This window comes from Rhinopithecus bieti, unplaced genomic scaffold, assembly GCF_001698545.2.
Source record: "Rhinopithecus bieti isolate Rb0 unplaced genomic scaffold, ASM169854v2 scaffold_31823, whole genome shotgun sequence".
Classification (NCBI taxonomy): Eukaryota; Metazoa; Chordata; class Mammalia; order Primates; family Cercopithecidae; genus Rhinopithecus; species Rhinopithecus bieti.
The window spans coordinates 2,201,963-2,208,548 of record NW_016814121.1 but is presented as its reverse complement, the minus strand read 5'-3'; positions in this window follow the sequence as shown (position 1 = coordinate 2,208,548).

Genomic DNA, 6,586 nt, shown 5'->3' with positions numbered 1-6,586 from the left:
TCTCGGCCTCCCAAAGTGCTGGGATTACAGGCTTGAGCCACCGCGCCCGGCCTTTTTTTTGTATTTTTGTAGAGACAGGGTTTCACCATGTTGGCCAGGCTGGTCTTGAACTCCTGACCTCAAGTGATCTGCCTACCTTGAGCTCCCAAAGTGCTGGGGTTACAGGCGTGAGCCACCGCATCTGGCCTTTGCTTTAGTTTTTTTTGTTTCTTCTGCCTGAATGAACTCCCTATGTTGTTTTTGTGTATTTTGTATGAGAAATTACTTTTCTTTTAAAAAAAAATTGTAATAGACTTTATCTTTTTAGAGCTATTTTAGGTTCACAGAAAAATTGAGCTGATGGTGCAAAGATTTTCCCATATACTCCCTACCACCCCCACAGGCGCAGTCTCCCTCATTTTCAACACCCCACACCAGAGTGGTACATCTGTGGCAAGTGGTGACCCTATATGGACTCACCATTACCACCAGTGTCCATCGCTACATTAGAGCTCACTCTTGGTGTACGTTCTATGGGTTTGGAAAAATTTATAAGAACATGTATTCACCATGATATTATTATTATTGTTTTTGAGATGGAGTCTCACTCTGTTCCCCAGGCTGGAGTGTGGTGGGATGATCTCATCTCACTGCAACCTCCACCTCCACGGTTCAAGTGATTCTCCTGCCTCAGCCTCCTGAGTAGCTGGAATTACAGGCACCCACCACCACTTCTGGCTAATTTTTTGTCTTTTTAGTAGAGATAGGGTTTTGCTATGTTGACCAGGCTGGTCTCAAACTCCTGACCTCAAATAATCCGCCCACCTCGGCCTCCCAAGTGCTGGGATTACAGGCGTGAGCCACTGTGCCCAGCCTATAGTATTATACAGAGTAGTTCCACTGCCTTAAAAATCCTCTCTGCTATTCATCTCTTCCCCTCCCTAACCACTGTTCACCGTTCATCTTCCATAGTTTTGGTTTTTCCAGGACATCATCTAGTTGAAATCATACAATATGTGGCTTTTTCAGATTGGCTTCTTTCACTTAGCAACACACATTTAAGGTTCCTCCATGTCTTTTCATGGCTTGATGCCACAAATTTAAGATGCTTTTCTTTTATTTTTAAAGAGGTTTTTTAAATTTGTTTTTTTTTTCTTTTTTTTTTTTTGAGACGGAGTCTCACTCTGCCGCCCAGGCTGGAGTGCAGTGGCCGGATCTCGGCTCACTGCAAGCTCCGCCTCCCGGGTTTACGCCATTCTCCTGCCTCAGCCTCCCGAGTGGCTGGGACTACAGGCGCCCGCCACCTCGCCCGGCTAGTTTTTTGTATTTTTTTAGTAGAGACGGGGTTTTCACCGTGTTAGCCAGGATGGTCTCGATCTGCTGACCTCGTGATCTGCCCGTCTCGGCCTCCCAAAGTGCTGGGATTACAGGCTTGAGCCACCACTCCCGGCCAAATCTGTTTTTTAAAATAAGATTTTTACTGGGTATAGAATCCTGAGTTGACAGTTCTTTTTGTTTTTTTTTCCTCACATGAAAGACATCACTCATTGTCTTCTGGCTGGCATAGTTTCAAACAAGATGTCTGCTGTAATTCTTCTATTTTTTTCCTTTTTCTTCTTTTATTTTTGAGACACGGTCTCGCTCTGTCACCCAGGCTGGAGTGTAGTGGTGTGATAACAATTCACTGCAGACTTGACTTCCCCAGTTCAAGTAGTCTTCCCATCTCAGCCTCCCGTCTAGCTGGGACCCACAGGCACACTACCACATCTGGCTTTTTTTTTTTTTTAACTTTTTGTAGAGATGTGGTCTCACCATGTGGTCCAAGCTGATCTTGAACTCCTGGACTCAAGCAATTATTTTGCCTCAGCCTCCCAAAGTGCTGAGATTGCCACATTGGTGGGTGAGCCATCACACCTGGCCTCAATCTTTCCATTGACAATTCCATTTCATTCTGACTCTTGATCTGGTGGATAAAACTGACTTTGTTTCCTATGGACATTTACAGAATCTGTCTTTGCTGCTAGAATCTTGCAATTTCACAATCATGTCCCTTTGGAGGGTATCCTCCCCAGTATGTTGGGCCCTCAGTGACCTCTTTCCATCTGAACACTTGTGTCCTTTAGTTCTGGGAAATTTTCTTGAATTCTTTTTTTTTTTTTTTGAGACAGAGTCTTGCTCTGTCACCCAAGCTGGAGTGTAGTGGCATGGTCTCAGCTCACTGCAACCTCTGCCTCCTGGGTTCAAGCAGTTCTTATGCCTCAGCCAACCAAGTAGCTGGGATTACAAGTGTGTGTCACCCCACCCGGTTAAGTTTTGTATTTTTTGTAGAGACAGTTTTGTCATGTTGGCCAGGCTGATCTTGAACCCCTGGGCTCAAGCAATACACCTACCTTGGCCTCCCAAAGTACTGAGATTACAGGCGTGAACCACCACGCTGGGCCTCCATAGGAATCTTGTCAGCTTGGATAGGGGTCATGTCCCACCAGAGCAGTTTTTACATTTGCTTTGGACCGGTGCTCTTTCCTAGAGCCAATTTTGTTTTAATGACAATTTTTAGGGTAGGAGCATCTAGATTAGCAGATAGGCTGACTTTGAACTCCATATTCATGTGAGGAACAGGCCCAGGGCTACAACTCCCAGGGAGATTTTATTTCTAGAATCTAGGCTGGGTCACACCAGCTTCCTTGTCACCCCTGTGGGCCACGGGTAGATTTTGTTTTCTGTTCATTTCTCTTCATCCCAACTCCCTGCTTCCCAGACCTCCCGTCCACATCTGGATGGAAAACTCAAGCCCTAGACTCTGAGACCAAAGCACCCAGGGCTGTTGCACACTTTCTGGGCATATCTGTCCCTCTGTCTTCATTGCTGGGCCCTGAGGATTCTCTTGGCTACCTGGGAGCTCAGCTATGAACATAAAAGGCTGCCTGGCACGCTGGTGTTGTGTCTCTAGCATTTCCACGTGGTTGGACTGGGACCTGCCTCAGATTCTCAGGTCTGGCACATTTCAGAGAACAGAAGTCCCACACACATTTTTTTTTTTTTTTTTTTTCTGAGACAGAGTCTCGCTCTGTCACCCAGGCTGGAGTGCAGTGGCGCGATCTCGGCTCACTGCAAGCTCCACCTCCCGGGTTTACCCAGTTCTCCTGCCTCAGCCTCCTGAGTAGCTGGGACTACAGGCGCCCGCCACCTTGCCTGACTAGTTTTTTTGTATTTTTTAGTAGAGACAGGGTTTCACCGTGTTAGCCAGGATGGTCTCTATCTCCTGACCTCGGTGATCCGCCCGTCTGGGCCTCCCAAAGTGCTGGGATTACAGGCTTGAGCCACCGTGCCTGGCCACAAATGGGTTTTAAAAGTCAAGATATTTTGGCCAGCCTTGGTGGCTCATGCCTGTAATCCCAGCAGTTTGGGAGGCTGAGGTGGGTGGATCACGAGGTCAGGAGATCCAGACCATCCTGGTTAACATGGTGAAACCCCGTCTCTACTAAAATACAAAATTAGCCGGGCGTGGTGGTGGGCGCCTGTAATCCCAGCTACTCAGGAGGCTGAGGCAGGAGAATTGCTTGAACTCGGGAGGCGGAGGTTTCAGTGAGCTGAAATGGCACCACTGAACTCCAGCCTGGGCGAAAGAGGGAGACTTTGTCTTATAAACAGAAATGAGAGATTTCACATTAAAACCTACGTTTCTGGCTTCTTTTGCTGGAAAATTAAAAGAAAGCTACAGCCACCGTCACTCCCCTCCGTGCAGGTCACATCCGCCCAGCTGTGCTGTCGAGTTGCCCAGGTCCCCACCACTCCTCATTGTCTCATGCTGCCCCGCTGGCCTTGCGAGCACTCTCGTGTGTCACCCTGACTTCTCTAGTCCCCTGGATGGCTCCCCCTCCTACCCCAACCCATCCAGCCCTGCACAGCACCGCGGAGCCTCCATCAAGCCTGTTCTACCCAGGCAGGCAGGGAGGCAGGTCCGGCGGAGCTCAGGGCGCCAGGGAGCGAATGTTGACCCAGCCGTGGGCAAACAAGGCGATCAATTATTAACCGGCCTCGCTGCAGGCACCAGGAAACCTGAGCAAGCCGAGCCGGCCCGACGGGAGGCGCAGGGCCAGGGAGTCGCGCAGCCCCTGCAGCCGCCGCGGGCTCAGGCCATGGAGGCAGGAGCTGGAGGGGTAGGTGCTGGCGGGGCAGGTCTGGCGGGGCAGGTGCTGGTGGGACAGGTGCTGGTGGGACAGGTGCTGGCGAGGCAGGTGCAGGTGGAGCGGGTGCTGGAGGGGGTGTAGGGGGTAGATAACAGCGGGGCGGCTGCTGGAGGGGCAGGTGCTGGTGGGGCCGGTGCTGGAGGGGGTTTAGGGGGTAGATACCTGCGGGCCGGGTTCTGAAGGGGCAGGGATCAGAGGGGCGGGCCCAGGCCCGCGGTTGTGGTGCCCCGGAAGCCGGCAGCAACAAGATGGGGGAGAATGTCCGGCCCAGGACACCCCACCCGGAGCCAGGGTGGGGAGGGCCGGGAAGCTGTTGTGGAAAGTTCGGGAGCTCTGGGGGCGCTCCTGAGGGCGAGCCAGGGAGGGGGCCGTGGCAGTTCATTCTCTGCGCATTTTGCCCCCTCCCGCCCCGTGTCCCGCCTCTGGCAGCTCCGCTCACCACCTCGGCCAGGCTGAAGCCGTTGCAGCAGGGGAGTGGGCGACCCTGGCCAGGGCGGGGTGGAGATAGAGCCTGTAGTGGGGAGCACGAGCTGGGAAGAGACCCCACGGGCTAATTCAGGGACGGAGAGCTGGAGACAGGGACCGAGAGGGGTAGGGTGGGGGCAGAGCTGGAGAGAGGCGCGGACGCGGGTGGGACCCGGCCAAGGCTGCGACCAACTAGACGTCGCCCATCCCCAGGCGCCACGCGCTGAAAGGGGCGGGAGACAGGGAACCCAGACCTCGTCCTTTCCCTGGGGAGTCTCTGGCTGGCAGGAGGCAGTGGGGCGGTAGCAGTGGGACCCCTGCAGAGTCCGGCGCACTCCCTGCCCCCGCATCCCCCAGCGCCGCTGAGCTCCAGAGCCCAGGGATGGGGCGCACCCAGTCTCATCTGCAAGCAGCTCCGGGAGATGCTGGAGCGCTGACCCCTCCCGCCCCCGCCCCGCCCTCCAGGACTCTCCCCCCAGACCCTCAAGCACTTGCCCTGCGGGGAACCGGATCCCCCTTCCCAGCTGGAATGCCTGGCGGAGGCTCTGGTGTCAAGAACCTGAGAACCTGAGGACCCACCCGAGGCCCCCACCCCCCCAAGGCAGCGCCGCCAGCAGGTTTATTTACTCTGGGGCTCTATCTCCGCGCCATCGGGCCAGGTATTTGCCCTGGCGGGATCCAGGGAAACTGCGGTTTTTGTTTTGATAGCTGGGGCAGGGACAGCATCCCAGAGAGACCTGTTTCGGGTGGAAAGCTGACTCGCTGAGACCCACGTTTCCTGGGAGCCTCGGTTCCCTCATTAGTAAAATGGGGAGCATAGGCCGGGCGCGGTGGCTCAAGCCTGTAATCCCAGCACTTTGGGAGGCCGAGACGGGCGGATCACGAGGTCAGGAGATCGAGACCAGCCTGGCTAACACGGTGAAACCCCGTCTCTACTAAAAATAATACAAAAAACTAGCCGGGCGACGTGGCGGGCGCTTGTAGTCCCAGCTACACGGGAGGCTGAGGCAGGAGAATGGCGTAAACCTGGCAGGCGGAGCTTGCAGTGAGCTGAGATGCGGCCACTGCACTCCAGCCCGGGTGACAGAGCGAGACTCCGTCTCAAAAAAAATAAATAAAATAAAATAAAATAAAAATGGGGAGCATAAAAACAAAAGCGCGCCGGAGGATGACCCGGGTTACCCAAGCGAAAGCTCTCAGAGCAGAGCCTGACCTCATGTTCGCTTTTTTTTTTTTTTTGGAGACTGAGTCTGGCTCTATTGCCCAGGCTGGAGTGCAGTGGCACAATCTCGGCTCACTGCAACCTCCTTCTCCCAGGTTCAAGGGATTCTCCTTCCCAAGTAGCTGGGATTACAGGCGCCCAATGTCAGGCCTCTGAGCCAAAGCTAACCCATCATATCCCCTGTGACCTGCACGTACACATCCAGATGGCTGGTTCCTGCCTTAACTGATGACATTCCACCACGAAAGAAGTGCAAATGGCCTGTCCCTGCCTTAACTGATGACAGTACCTTGTGAAATTCCTTTTCCTGGCTCATCCTGGCTCAAAAGCTCCCCCACTGAGCACCTTGTGACCCCCACCCCTGCCCGCCAGAGAACAACCCCCTTTGACTGTAATTTTTCCTTTACCTACCCAAACCCCATAAAACCGCCCCAGCTGGGGGCGGGCGCGGTGGCTCAGGCCTGTAATCCCAGCACTTTGGGAGGCCCAGGCCGGTGGATCACGAGGTCAGGAGATTGGGACCATCCTGGCTAACACGGTGAAACCCCATCTCTACTAAAAATACAAAAAATTAGCCGGCGTGGTGGTGGGCACCTATAGTCCCAGCTACTCGGGAGGCTGAGGCAGGAGAATGCGTGAACCCGGGAGGCAGAGCTTGCAGTGAGTCAAGATTGCACCACTGCACTCCAGCCTGGGGGACAGAGCCAGACTCAGTTTCAAAAAAAAAAAA